Consider the following 15,738-nt stretch of genomic DNA (forward strand, 5'->3'; position numbering starts at 1 on the left):
GCACTTGCCCCTCGCTCCCTATTTTTTGACTTCGCTGATTTTTTTGCGTTTTAGTCTATGTGTTATATGTTTGATCAGATAACCTGGCTCAGTAAAAGTAGGCGGCAAATGTTTAATCAGATAACCTGGCTCAGTAAAAGTAGGCGGCCAGTGTAACTCTGAATCAAAATCCGGTTACGATCACGTGTGGTGCTGATAACGACCACGTGTTTCTGATACTTCTTTGCCAATGCTTTATTTTTCTTCATTTTTTCCCTTTATAGTAATTTCGTTCTCTTGATGAGGAGGGACCTTTAGCTGCCCTCGAAATCGATTGAGTGTTTTAATATATATACGCTAAATACAAGGTTGTTATTACGATTTTGATTGCATAGCAGTGTTCAAAGCTTAATCTCTCGACATCAGAAACTTTTTTAAAATTTGTATTTCATGTTTAGTTTATGCATAGATGTAAATGTTTCACTTTTCAATTTGTGTATAACCTCTGAACATGATCTCAAAGAACTTGATTAATTTTTGTTGTACAGGAATCAAACATTATGTTTTGTTTTCTAGAGCAAGTAGAAACTTTTATAAAATATAATTATAGGGACCAGAAGGTCATATAAAAAGTACATTTTTGTAATAGTTACAAAATTAATTTTTCAAATTTAATGTGATATTTTCCTTATTTAAAGCATTTTAGTAATTGGAAGTATGTATCTGTAACCAACGATTACAGTAAGTTAATATCTGCTTAAGAACTTAATAAATATAATTGTAATTATATGCCTATGAGCAACGATTGTGAAAATAAAGGTCGGGTAAAGGCTTTTATGGGCAGTGTGTGTAACTGTAATACAGAGAATATGCACACATTTTTGTAAGGATTTTGCAAAGATTTATATATATTAACAAACCTTAGAATTTTGTTTTCTAATATGTTCAGTCTGATAGCCCTTTTGCTAAACTATCATATTACATCTTGATTTCCAAGATGAAAATCTTTTTTTTTTTAATATCAAGGTTGATTTTATGCTACACTTCCTTCACAGTCTAATGAGTCCATCTAATGTTTTGAGATGCCACTTATAAGGAGCTTGTTTTAAAAGTCCAAATGCCCAATAATCCATAGGAGACAATCAGGGGACCTTGGGTGAGATGCATTTAAAGGGAATTTAAAGTTTTATTTCTCATTTTTTCGAAAAATAGAGTAGTAGATTTAGAGGTATGACTTGGAGCGTTATCCTGATGGAACTTAACGCAGTGAAGACTGGATAAAGAAATGGAATTTCTTCTTTAAAAATAGGTGTTAAAATATATTTCTGATAGCAATCCAAATTAATTTTGACATTTTTTTTCTACTTTCCTTATTTTAAGTTTTCCGTTAGAACAGAATCCAGTAATAACCATAAAACCTTTTTAAAAGCTTTCTTTGTTTTCTCTGAACCAATGTATTAACCCTTCCGGGCACACCTAAAAATTTTCTTCTGTAAGCACAGAAAAATTGAATGAAAAAGGATTTATAGGTTATTCTGAACCTTCTCTATTTATAGTAGATGGCAGCTCAATACAAACCACTCCATATATTTTAACCATGTTTAGTTTTTAAAGACCCTCATTTTTCAAAGAAATCTTCCAGATTTTTTTTATGATATAAGAGGAATTGTTTGAAAAGAAATTTCTATGTTATTTTCTTGGCTAATCTCCTTTATTAGTATATTAGTTTTAAAATTTTTACCTTGAAATCTTGCCTAAAATTGAACGGCGAACGCCAGGTGTGCCCAAAGTGGGCTCACTGAGAGACTAGGAGAAGACCAACAACTTTATCTTTGTTTCCCTGCAGCTCATCGGTCAGCTTATTCACAATAGAAAGGTGGGTCCACACCTGTGCTTCATTTCTTTTTTTTTTTTTTTTTTTTTTTGTTTGTTTGTTTTTAATAGCTTTAAATTAGATTTTATACTCTGCTCACAGTTCCTACAGAGATATTTAAAAATTTTGCATTTTGCAATAGCTCTTTGGGGGGGGCTGGATTTTCCTTTAAAACATGAGATGTGACTTCCCAAATTTAATAAGAGGCGTACATACCTTTGTTGTGTATGCATTATTTGCCTTTTTCCCATTCAGATGTAAACTTTGTTGTCTCTTTCTTTTCATATTAATTATGTCACTTATTTTAAATGTAGAAATATTAAAACCATGCTTTTCACATCTTTTTTTGGTAACTGAATTAGAGTATTTCTCTTTGGACAGTGCAAATATATAGCCTTCGATCCAATGTTATTTCTCAGTGACATTTTAAAGAAAAGAATATTTTTAATGCTGCAGATGATAATCAAACCTTATTCCAATTTGATGCCAGGCACCTTAGTATTTTAAAATTAATATTCAAATTCAATTATTAAAAATCAAAAACGTTACAAAAATGTGTGAACACCCTCTGTATTCATGTATACTGTCTCTGAGATCTGCTTATATTTCTCTTTTTTGCTTGGAAAATTTAGGAGAAAGAATTAATTTGCCTTGAAATATATAAAAAAGTAAGTAAAATATGTGCTAGTGTATCTTTTCAAATAAATGATAACTATTATTTTGACATAAGTGGGATTGCCTAGTTTGGGAATTAAATTTATAATACAAGTTGCACTTAGCTATTTGTTTGTGTGTTGAAATGAATTTTATAAATGTGCATTTTTAGATTCTAAAAGAAATATATTTTATTTATATATAATTTTTTTCTGGGGATTTGATTAAAAAATTTTTATTTTGTCACTTTTCGTTATCATTTATAAGTGATGACCAAGGTGGGTATGTACACATTTTAAGTTGGGAGGGGGGATGTGCACTATGGAATTTCTAGTTTTCCTTCATTTTCACTTGTTTAGTTCTTTTTATATTTCTGAGTGAAGCATTTTTAATCATGAATGTAAAGGTGAATAACATTTTGATATTATTTTATACATGTAAAAAGTTTGTTGATTGGATTAAAATTCAAATTGTTAAGTTGTTAAATATATAAAAATGTATTAAAAAGCTATGTTCATTTCATTTACAAGCATTATATTACAGCTGAAAATTGCAATTCCGTTTTCATAAATTAAATATTAGTGTGAGAAATATATATTTTTATTTAGTCATTTATTACAGTACAAAGTCTGTAATCCGGACTTGTCAGGACTTCGACAATTCCGGATTAGGGGTTTTTCCGCATTATAGATCATCAATTTAAATCTGGTAAGATGGCATGCAGAAATTATACAATTAAAAATATGAAACCGTAATTTATGAAATAAAGAGCAATTATGATCTAAACGGTGTCAAAATTTACAAAAAAAAAAAAAGCTTAATATTTATTTGTTTACTTTATTAAACATTTCTTTCAATGCAAGTTGTTTAAGTTGCTTCGATTTTTGTGCTAATACTTTCTCTTTAATTATATAAACAGACATAATTTCTTGTTCAGTTACAAAGTTCCACTGTTGAAGTCCTGTAATTGCTGTGTCAGAAAACTGACTTAACTTATCAATCGAAATTTTTTCGTTTTCAATAGTCACTTTCTTCACTATCAGAAGCGGTATTTTCTGGATCTAGAAGCATACTACACATTTCTCCAGCCATTAATTGATTGATGATTGGGCCATTGTCATCACAATGAAAAACTTCCGTTATATCATCTTCATTTATTACCACTTCTCCACGTTTGTTTACAAAATCCAATAACGGGAAAATTTCACCTTTAGTTTGTAGTGTTCAAAAACCTTCAAATTCGTGGCTATCATCTTCATCGTCCTCACCATGAAATATGGTAGCTGGCCATAAATTATGCCAAGCATTTTTTAACGTATCTGGAGACACATCCTCTCACGATCTTGCGATGCTCCACACAGCAGATTTTATGCTAAAAAATTTCAAAAAGTCTTGAATAGCCTTGCCATTGTTCAAGAAATTTAACATAGATTTTAAAAATGCTACTTTATATTTGCATTTCACCGTGTGCACTATTCCCATATCCATAGGCTGAATGATAGATGTACAATTTGGAGGGAAGAATAATACGGATACATTATCTTTTACTAAAACTTTAAGTGAAGTATGCGCCAAACAGTTGTCAACAATCAGGACTATTTTTGAGTCATCAGGTAAACCAACCGAATTCAAATGTCGCCAAGCCTCGGGTATAAAATGATTTTCAAACCAATCATTCATCAACGCTTGTGTCATCCATGCTCTTTTATTTGTGCGATATATAACGAGGAAAATCGCTACTCCTTTAAATGCTCGAGGACGTGCATGTTTTCCGATTACGAAAAGTTTGCACTTATGCATTCCTGCAGCATTTGCGCACGCTAAAATTGTTAGTCTCGCTTTGGAATTTTTGACACCAGTTGGAGCCTTTTCTGTAGAGTTTGCTAAGGTATTTCGCAGTACGTATTGCCAGAAAAGATCAGTTTCATCAGCATTGTAAATTTGTTCTGGAGATAATTGTTCACTAGTAATGAATTCATCTGCAAATTGTTCAGCAGCTTCAGTATCAGCTGAAGCTTTTTCACATGAAATTTTTGTCTTATACCATGGCGATTTTTTAATTTGGTTAACCAACCTGACGAATATGTGCACTCAGTGTTTAAGTTCATTTCTTCATGAAATATTTTGGCTTGAGCCATTAGCATTGGACCCGTCAATGGCATGCTCTCGCAGCAACGCTGTCTGACCCATTCAATCATGACTTTGTCATGATCGTCACTTTTAGCATAACAAACCCTTTTTCTGTTATTAATTGCAAGTGGGGTGTCGGAATCCACAAAAAAATCAAAAAGTTCCTTTTTCTTTTTGCTTATGTCATATACAGTTGACTTTCCAATGTCATACTCCTCGCATAATTTTGAGACGGATATGCCTTCATCAATTTTTTGCAGCAATTCCTTTTTTTATTTGATGGACATCAAAACATGCTTTCACTTTGTAGATCCTTTGGCATCTCCAGAACTGGAAACTCTTTTTGACATAATCGAAAGTTCAAGCTTAATTTTTATAAAATTGCTCTAACAGTCTGCAAAAAATAATAAGCCAAATCCAATTAGAACATTAAGGAGCAGCGCAATCTGCAACATTAACTGAAATGCCTTAGAATCAGTAAAGATAATTTTAGTTTAGCTTATACCGTTTGTTATGCATTAAACGCGCATGCGTAAAGCATACAAAAAAAAGTTTGTGTCTTTGAAGTCCGGATTATAGATCATTCTGGATAATGGGCATCCAGATTACAGACTTTGTACTGTATTTTTTTTTTTTTTTTTTTTTTTTTCTATGCTGAAGTTAAAATTGCTTACTTAAGAGTGGTGAATTTCCTTTTGGGGAGGGAGGGGGAGGAGAGTATTGAATAAGATTTTCTGTAATTAAAAAAAAATTAGTGGTTTAAAAAATTGTTATTAGTATTAAAATTACTAATAACATTTTACATTGTCTTTAATTTCTTAAATTGTATTAAAAGTTGTGTTTCTAAATTGCCATTGAAGTCTAATTCTCTTTTTACCTCTTTCTTTAGCTATTGTTCAAAGAGAAGAATATCCAATGTGTTATGTAGTTACAGGACAAAGTAATGAAATTCTGCATCAACGAAAGCACCATTTCTGTTGCAAATTTTGTTCATATTCTACAAGAAGTAAACAACATATGAAGTACCATGAAGTTAAACACACTGGAGCACGACCTTTTCAGTGTTTAGAGTGCCAGAGTTCATTTTTAGTTAAAAGTAGTTTACAACGGCATCTTTTATTGAATCATAAATGGTGAAAAACTGTAATTACACTTTCAGTTTTTAAATGCTGTGGTTGTGGATCAAAATTTTATTTCCTGACATTCTTTTCTTTCATTTTTTTAATCCATTTTGTAAACATTGTAATATTTGCTGCATGAAATATTGTTTTTGATGCATTAGAAATGCAAACCAAAGTGCCAATGTAAAAATTTTATTTATATTATCTAGTGTAAAAAAAAAAAAAAAAAGAGAGAGAGAGGGAGGTCTAGCTTTATGGTTAGTATTTAAAAATAATACTAACCTGCTTATTTGAAAATGGGATTAAGTTTTTATTTTTAGTGCCATTAAGATATTTTATGTCACGCTGGAAGAAGCCTAAATGAAATAAACTATATTTTTGCTGCATTATTCAGTTAAATTCATTGTTTGAATAGCTAGACAGTACTATGTTCTTCATCATGATCATTTAAACATTTTTTAAACTTCTAAATAGAGTGATACTTATATGTTATTATTACATTAGTAATTATTAGTATATTTTTACATAAATCAACAATTTTGAAGGCTTTCTGTGATTTTCTGTTATTAAAAAAATATGTTTTTTTATCTTAAGGGTAAATTACAGGATTTTCCTAATCTAACTGTTTTGGATATTTAAAAAGTTATTTTTCATTGAAAGTGTAAATCCAGTAAATTATAATGATAAAAGAAAAAGTTTATTGCTGTGATTGAAGGGCATAATGCACTACATAAAGGCCCAGAGCTATAAATTTGCAATTCAAATTCATGAAAGGCAATTCATATTGTACACAGAAATAATTCCTTCAAAATTTGATTTAATTTTTCACATTATTATTTTACAGTTAAGTAATTTTTTATGAATTTTTGTATGCATATAATAGAAATAACCATAACAGAATTCTAGTTTTTCAGTTATTTGATCAGAAAATGTTCTCCAAAATGAAGTTTATTCCAAATCTCTAATTCCCTTTACTAATTTCATCTCTTATTACTTTATGATGTCACAACAGTGTAATAGGTTGTTTTGCTGATTAAGGAATTTCCACGACATCATTTTATTCAAACTCAAAAAGGTCATGTTATCTTCTTTGAAATTTCAATAGCAGTAGTTAACCTGCTCTATTGGAATGAAAGATATAAAGGTAGTGATTTTGAGCCCGGGAAGCAAGTTTTTATTAAATACTTTTTTGAGAGGGGGTCATTTTGATTTCAATTTTCCATAGAGTTGTTTATTAATACTCACTCTCATCCTCAGTTTGAGCAGCTATATCAATGATTTTATATTTTTTTTCCTATTCAAGAATTGCTTATGTCCCAACTAAATCACAGAGGTTCTATGACATAAATTCAGATAAAAATACTTGGACATTAAATGCTTGATGCATTGAAAGTTCCACGTTTTGATAAAGTGGGTTCACCCCTTTTTATTATTCATTATTATTGTTGTTATTTTCCATTCTTATATACTTTTCAGTTTCTATATGTCTCTTGAAAACAGTTTTCTTTTTTATATGAAAAATGGTACATTGCTAGTGTTGGGATAGCTGTTTATTTATATATTTCAATATCAGTTTAATATAAATAGACATGTTAAAAATTCTCTCTCTCTCTCTCTTTTTAGTATTTGTGTAATGAGATTTTTGAATATGATTTTTTTTTTCATTTGCTATAAAAAATGCAATTGATTATCTTGCATAATTTTTACACTTTCAATTAACTTTCTGTTCTTGCATATAATGTTTGATACAGTTCTGATTTTTGCATGTTTGAAATTTTTAATATTATTTTTCATTCCGCATGTTTTCACAGAGTTGATGTTATTTTATTAGTTTTAAAAAGTTCTTAGTTATTATAAAAGAGTTTTTTGGGGAGGTATTTAGCCTTAAAATTTTGTGTTTTTGTACTTTGATATCTGTGTGCCTAAAATATTTGCTTTTCAGCTACCGTAAATTTGTTTTTAAAGTTTATATAAAAATATATTCATAACTGTGAAAAGAGAGTTACCGAATTGGTGTTATTTTATTATATAAGGTTAAAAAGAGTTTTTAGTTATTATAAAAGAGCACAGAAAATTTTGTGTTTTGTACTTTGGTGTTTTGTGCCAAAAATATTTTTTTTTCTTAATTACCTTAAATTCGTTTGTCATCACCTTTTGTAAAGTTGATATAATAGAGATGTGCTTAGTTCAACCACCTCCAATGCAACTTTGGCTGATATTCTGCAAAACACTTAGGTCCTTCAAAAAGGGGTGTTAATTATGTGCCATGAGTGGAGAGGTCGTGAGAAAGCCTAGTTCAACCACCTCCAATGCAGCTTTGGGTAGTATTCTGCCAAAACACATAGGCTCGTCAAAAAGGGGTGTTAATTATGTGCCACGGGGTGAAGGTCTTGAGAAAGTCCTCTCTTTGCCAAAAAGAGGGAATTTATACGATTGAAGGGGTGAAATTCCCATGTCATCAAGTGATGCTATCCGCAATTGCATTTCGTGCCTTTTTTTTTTTTTTTTTTTTTTTTTTTAAATATACATATTTATTACATACGTATATATATTTGCAGAAATAAATGCTATCTTTCACAGATGTGCAGCCTGGACCCAAGAATGTTGAAATTTTTTTTTATAATTTATGAATTTTAAATATAGGGTCACTAAAAATCATGCGGCTTTTTTTTTTTTTTTTATTGGAAGGAAACCAATCTGTAGGTTTCCACCTCATTTGTGCTGGTTTTACCTAGACTGTATTTGATTTTAACGTGATATTTGCCAGTATTGTATAAGTGTTAGGGATAGCTTGTTTTTATCCTTAAAAAAGTTCAGTTTTTAAAAACAATTATTTCACAATTTTGCTAAGAAACTGCTACATAATATTACATTTTATGATATGGAAGCTAAGAATGAAGAACTTAGCATTCCCATCTCACAGCCTATGAAAAGAGCCAGCAACATTGCAGTTGTATAGCTGGCAACATTAAAAAAAATTCATCAAGAGGCAGAAAGGAAGGAAGAACCAGGTTTCCATTCTCCAAAAAAAATCCCCAGAAGGAAGCATTGGATAGTATTGGTTTAGATGGTTTTGAATGAAATGCAATTTGAAAAACTCATGAATTTTATATTAAGGAGAGGAAAAAATTCATTTCTTTCAGAATTACACCCTGTGCTGCAGGAAAATAGATTTCAAGAATAGAATGAAAATAAGAAATGTACTGCATAGTATTTGATTTGTGTGGAGAAAAAGCCAAAACAAGAGAAAAGTTTTAATTGAAAAAAGTGACATTGTGTTAACAGCTCAGTGGAATGATGGAGGCACTATGGGATTTTTACCTCATCCATCTCTAATATACAAAACAAATGCCACATTGAAGGCCTATCACTGGCAAATGAATTCTTCTGTTTTTGAAATGTGAATTTCTGAAAAACTTATTTTGAATTTTTCACCAAATATTGTAATGATTTTAGACACTGCCTCCTACCACACTGTCTTATTAAATATGGCAAGTCAAAAATAAGAAATTATGCAGCTGTTACTTTAGAAAAATGTACTGGTGTCTCCATATTTATTGTAAGTAGAGTTGATGGAGCTTATGAAACAAAATGCTCCTGAAGAAAAGTCATATAATTTTAATTCAAGGCTCAAAGAACATGGTTTTATGCCTCTACATCTGCCCCTGTACCACTGTGATTTTAATACAATTGAAATTGTTTGGGATGAAATAAAGCAGTTTCTGCAACACAGCTGGAGATATGGCAATGGATAAATTATTAAAAATTACAGAAGATCTTGAAAGTGTAATGACAATAAATTGGAAGAAATACTGCACCCTTGTAGAAAACTTAGAAAATGACTATTGGAGAAAAGATGGATTAAGGGAAGATTTATGTGAATGTTTAATTAATTTTTTCTGGTGAAAAAGATGACAACTTTGATATGTATACTGACTGTGGTACAGAATAATAAGTAGTTTGGAGGTAAGAAATTTCTTTTTTTAACCTACCCATTATGTATAGTACTCCATATGTGTTTAGCACAAAAATCAAAGAGATATAACAGTTATTTATTAGATTTTAATTACTTAAATTACTGTACTAATTACTTATTACCATACAGTTATTATAATTAATCACTAAGAAACTTTTTTTTTTTTTTTTTTTTTTCCTTCCAGTGTGTAATAATGCACATAAATTTTAGCTCAAAGATAAAATAAGTTTACCTTATGTATTAACACAACCGCCTTGGTAGAAGTTTGCAAATTTTCAGAATGTGCCAAACTGTGGCTACTATGGGAGTAACCATTCTTCCGGCATCCATGCTCATAACAGTCCTTCAATCAAGCAACACTGCTATTTTCGTATGCATTCGTTTTTGTTGTATCCCAAATTCCAATGGTTTTTGTAAACAAATCGTGATATTTTTTGTCTTGAACTTAGCTTTTAAATGTCTTGAACTTAGCTTGTGGAATTTTCCAGCAGTGGAAGAAACTATAATAAAATTTCTGCAGGATTACAGAATTTTTCTGAAAATTTTCTAAAGTGAACAACGAGGAAATGTATTTCCTAGATAGCTGCTGTTCCAGTACAGAGTAAACTCTGTAATTCTCTGGTGTTTTTTAAGTGAGAACAGATCGCTGTGTACTTTAGGAGAAGAACAGTGTAAAATTTCCAAAATATTTAAAGAAAAATGCGTTATATTTTTAATGTGTCACGTAATTCTCATGTAATACAAGTTTGTATTTTAAATTGCTTAAATATATTTTCTTTTCATACACTGATAATGTTTAATGACTTACGTTAAATACTGATAGTTTGTGAAACTTTCGGAGGATGGGGAAGTGAAAACCACCAACTTTTATCCAATAAGTAACTTTTACCTTTTTATCTGTAAAAAATCACCAAGTGGCACCAAAGTGGTTGCATTAATATGTAAGTACCAAAATAATTATCAATTATAATATAATTATAATAATTACTTTTTGTCATATAATTAAATTATTAGAATTTATTGTAAAAATAATATAATAATGAAACTTATTCAATAAACTATAATAATTTAATAATTGTAATTACAATTATAACAATAAAATTTAAATATTGCATTTTATTATAAAATAATGTATATATAGCAGAACAAATTTGAAAACGCTTGTATTTTTACGAATATGTGAATAAATAAATGCGCAAAATTTACGTAATATAATAAAACACCAAATAATAAATGATAATCAGCATATCAGCTTAGATTTCTTAATTTTCTGTCTTCTTATGTCTGTGCTCTTACAATGCCATGGAAATAAACGGAAAAAATCTCCACAACATGATTCATGTCCATCCATCCTATTTTGAAAATAAATCTGTCTGAATGGCACATGCATGTTTGCTCTCATAGTCGCAGCTAAGAGGGATTTCTGGAGTAAATTGGCTGGTGTTCACACTGCGCAAGAGGAAAACCTTATTCAGTGAGGATGAATTTGAGGATGTAATAGTAGCTTTTCTTGCTAATTTTTTTGGAACTGGAAAATTATTTTTAACACAAATGGGTTGAGATAACTTATTCTTTCCATCCTATTATATTAGAATTCAGGTACATTTTTAATAAGTTGCTTACATAAATATCTTTCATCCATCCATTCATACCGAAACAGATTTCTTTTTTGAGAAAATTCTGCTTTTTCATGTATAATCAAACCCACTTAAGATTTTTTTTCATCGGATTAATTTTAAACAGCTTCACGAATTAGAAATATCCATGTATTAAAATGATATCTTATTGATGGAAATTGTAAGTTTTTGCTCTGTGACTAACACTACATGTAAAATCTTAATAAACAGCATGTAAAACAAAAGATTAAAAAATATTCAAATTTAAAAGGTACAGTTCATAATTTACTACAGAATATATATGAATAACAAATGCTGCTATAACAAATACCAAAATGCAACATGTACGTTCAAGTTTTGGCTAAATTTAAGGATATTAATTGAAGTAAGTGTAAGAAGTACAAAATACTCATCAGTATCAGTTTTTTCAGTTTACTGAAGCAAAAAGTGTTTTATGTTTACCTGCAAAAATGAATCATTCCTAATTTTGTATATTTCTGTTGTTTATTAAATTTTGGAATGAAGCTTAAATTTTGCCGTTTCTGGCCAATCTGTAGATATACTTTTTAAAAAATAAAATATTTATAGATTGTTTATTGCATTGCTCTTCTAATCTCTATTTGTAATTCTGTAGAAGTTTTAATGAATCTATGAACTCAAAAAATGTGTGAATGGGAGGCCATCAAAATCTAACATTTAATAATGATTATTAAGATAAATGTGAAATCAGCTACAAATGTTTTAAGTATGATACTTTGTAAAGAAAAACTTTTAGGTGTAGAACGAGGCTGTCAAACACAATATGTACGAGACCTACATAGTTAATGACTTTTTTTCTTTTATATACTAACAAAAAGGTATATATAGGTAGCATGATGATCCCTATTGCATACCACCTGAATATATCTTTCTTAGTGTAGGTTGCTTTGCATTATTCTTCTGTTCATGTTTATGTGGTGTTCCGACAGATACTTCAACTTCTATTCATGAGATGGCGCCACATGTAAAATCCAGTTCTTAATCGCAGCAGCAAAGCGACGTCATTACTCACTCAGACTTCTCGTCAGACAACTGTACGCGACGGTAGCACGAACTGTGTTCCGAGCTCTGCGTTGATCTCTGCAATGTAATTTAAATTGTAATTTAGTACTTAATATATTCTTTTGTTATAAGAGATTGTCTACTCTTATTTTCTTTAATTATATCATGCATTAAGCACACGACCACCAAATTTACTTGGAAAATATCTGGACAATATGTCCAGATTCATTTTGTATTTAGCAAAGCTTTCTGGCAACTCATGTCAGGATAAAGTAGTTTAGTCTTGTGTATATTTTTCTATCACTTCCTTTTCTTTGGTTATAGCATGAAATGTAAGAAATGCATTAATTTCCTGAGTTGACAGAAAGAGAGAAAAAAATTCAGGAAAACTAGAACATTTTCTCCATCTTAAAATAGTAATTTATGCTTTTTATGACTTTAACCCTCTCAGCGTTACGGCCAGAAAATTCCACATAGAAGGCTGCCTTCTATATTCATTATACATGAATATTTCTGTTAGTTTTTAATATATCTGATTTCGGTTTGGATGTATATTGGAAGAAAAGGAATCAAGGTACAAAATGAGAGAGTCATTTTTTAATTAAAATGAAGAAAATACCACTTATTCATGACATTTTGAGGAATTTTGAAATTTCAGCACTAAACTCGTAATGCTCGGAGGGTTAAAGCTTATGTATAAGATAATTGTAACAAAGATGCATATATTTTAAACATTTATGACATTATAATTTTGTATACTATTATAAAATACAATGGTACCTCGGTATATGTCCACTTTGAAAAAAGTTTAACTGATGTATGTCCTCTTTTAGTGAAAATTTTTGTTTGGAATACGACTCAAATTCAATGAGTGATAACTGCACACACTATCTTTATTTACCTCTTTTGAAATAGTGGTACAGCTGCTCATGAGCATTAGTATGTTTTATTCAGCAAATAAATTGAACAATAACTCTGAATTTTTGCTCTTTTTTGCCAGAATTTTTTGTAAATTCAGTAACAGTTAATTTTAAGAAAGTAATGCGAAGAGTCAAGCAGTAAAGAATGTGATTAAGATCACTATGGAGCTTTTTTTTTTTAAAGAGAAATTATAAAAAAAAATGTGAAGACTTGGCTATTGCAATCTTCACACAGGATTTGGCTATTGCATATTGTATGCCAAGCATGACAGTATCTATGATCGTGAAAATAAAGATGTTATGATGTTAAACTGGCTAATGTTGTGAAAGGGGTGAAATTGATTATGAAACAGAAACATTACAGCATGTTGAGAAATTGCTTTTGATATGGATAAGAGAAAAACATTTATGTATTTCATTTACACTGCTCAACATTGAAAATGCAACACCAAGAAGGAGTGGTCAGAAATTTATGCAAATTTTAGAGTACACGCATGTCATTAAGTTATGCGAATGATTTGAAATGCGCAGCCCTCCGACGCACGTGAAGTAAGATATAAGAGAAGGAACGTGCAGAATGGGCAATATTCATGTCGTTATTTCTGCCAGATGAATTATCAAAGAAAGTTGGTTTTTGTCCCAGGGGATACGTGTAATAGGAGAGAATGGCCAGGCCGCCGTCAATGAAGGCATTTCCAGCAGATAGACAATTTTACAAGGGGTATGGTGATCGGACTGAGAAGGGCGGGTTTGTCCTTACGTCAAATCGCAGCTGGTATCCACATGGATGCAAGCACAGTGCATCGGCTATGGCGAACATGATTGGAACAAGGAAATGTGGGAAGAAGGAGGGGTGCAGGTGCAGCCAGAGTGACGTCAGCACGCATGGATTGGCACATCCCCAACAAGCTGTGGTGGTCCTGCAAGTCACTTCTACTGCAATTCTGCAGCATGTGCAAGATACCCTGGATGTGCCCGTGTCGACCAGAACCATTTCCGATCGATTGGTTGAGCATGGCCTGCACTCATGTCGTCCATTAAGAAGACTGCCATTGACCCCACAGCATAGACACCAGCGTTTAGAATGGTACTGGACTGGAGCGATGTGGATGACAGAATGGCGAAACGTCGTGTTCTCAGATGAGTCATGCTTCTGTTTACCCAGTGACAGTCACCGCATACGTGTGTGCCGTCAACATGGAGACATATCTAATCCGGCAGTAACTGTAGAATGCCCCTCCGTGTGACAACGTGGCATTATGGTTTGGGGCACTATTGCCTATGATTCCAGGTCACCTCTAGTTCGTATTCAGGGCAATATGACGGCCCAACGATACTTGGACAATGTACTGTGGCCGGTGGCAATCCCCTACCTTCAGGGGCTGCCTAATGTAATTTTTCAGCAGGATAACGCCCGACCACACAGTGCTCGCATCTGCCAACGTGCTCTGCAAGGTATACAGATGCTTCCCTGGCCACCATACTCTCCTGACCTGTCACCAATCGAACATGTGTGGGATGTGATTGCACGCCGTTTGCAGACTCTGCCCTTGTCTCGTTCAGAAAACAAACTGTGGCAAATAGTTGAAAAGGAATGGAGAACCATTCCTCAGGACACCATGCGCACTCTTATTGACTCTATGCCTAGACGTGTTTCTTCGTGCATCGCTGTCCGCGATGGTCCTACATCCTACTGAGCCTATGCTGTTCTCGCTCTCTATTGAGACTATCATTTTGAAATAAAGATCACTTATTGCTGCTTGCTGTCTCTGTCTTTTTTCCAAATTTCATCACTTTCTGACCACACCTTCTTGGTGTTGCATTTTCAGTGTCGACCACTCTATATACAGTAAATATTTCATTCACTGCATTTGTTTTCTAATATTAAACAATGTTATAATGATATAAATTCGATTTTTATAAAAACTTATTATTTTCCCTTTATCTTTTATTGGAAAAATTCATTTGATATACATCCAAAGATGTGGAATAGATCAATAGTGTAGACCAAGCTACCACTGTATTGCACTGTCATATCAGATAAGTAAAACTGTGATCCATTAGAAACCAAGAGGTTACTTAAATAGAGTTGGCACAGCAATCAGGATGCTAAGGATGGATTATAATTAATGGATTATATGAATAAGAATGTATTCCCAGGAGCTCTGAAAGTCATTGTGTACCTGTTGAAGCAGTTCTGATATATACAGATGGCAGTAAGAATGCACATGGACACGCTTGATTTGTTAAATTTGACGTGGAGGAAATATCTCTCAAGTGTAGAAATATGGATTTATACACTTGAAAGATATTTCCTCCATTTCTGTTCTGTTTTCAGCTCTGAATTGATTGCTATTGATATGTCTTTGGACTGTGTTTTAGAGCAACATTTATCCAGGCAAATCTGGATCCTTACACCAGTATTATC

General features: G+C 31.7%; 1 protein-coding gene across 3 annotated transcripts in view; it reads left to right on the forward strand.

Moving 5' to 3' along the window:
• The first annotated feature begins 5,477 nt into the window (after positions 1 to 5,477).
• The window catches only part of LOC146999463 (uncharacterized), a 49,870-nt gene continuing 39,609 nt past the window's right edge, over positions 5,478 to 15,738 (forward strand). For all 3 annotated transcript variants that reach the window (XM_085825633.1, XM_085825639.1, XM_085825646.1), the window contains exon 1: positions 5,478 to 9,723. The gene's annotated coding sequence lies outside the window, so the exon portion shown is untranslated. The remainder of the gene's footprint in view (positions 9,724 to 15,738) is intronic.

This window comes from Stegodyphus dumicola, chromosome 1 (genome assembly GCF_044657685.1).
Source record: "Stegodyphus dumicola isolate Sdum_Otavi_A_Nest chromosome 1, ASM4465768v1".
Lineage (NCBI taxonomy): Eukaryota > Metazoa > Arthropoda > Arachnida > Araneae > Eresidae > Stegodyphus > Stegodyphus dumicola.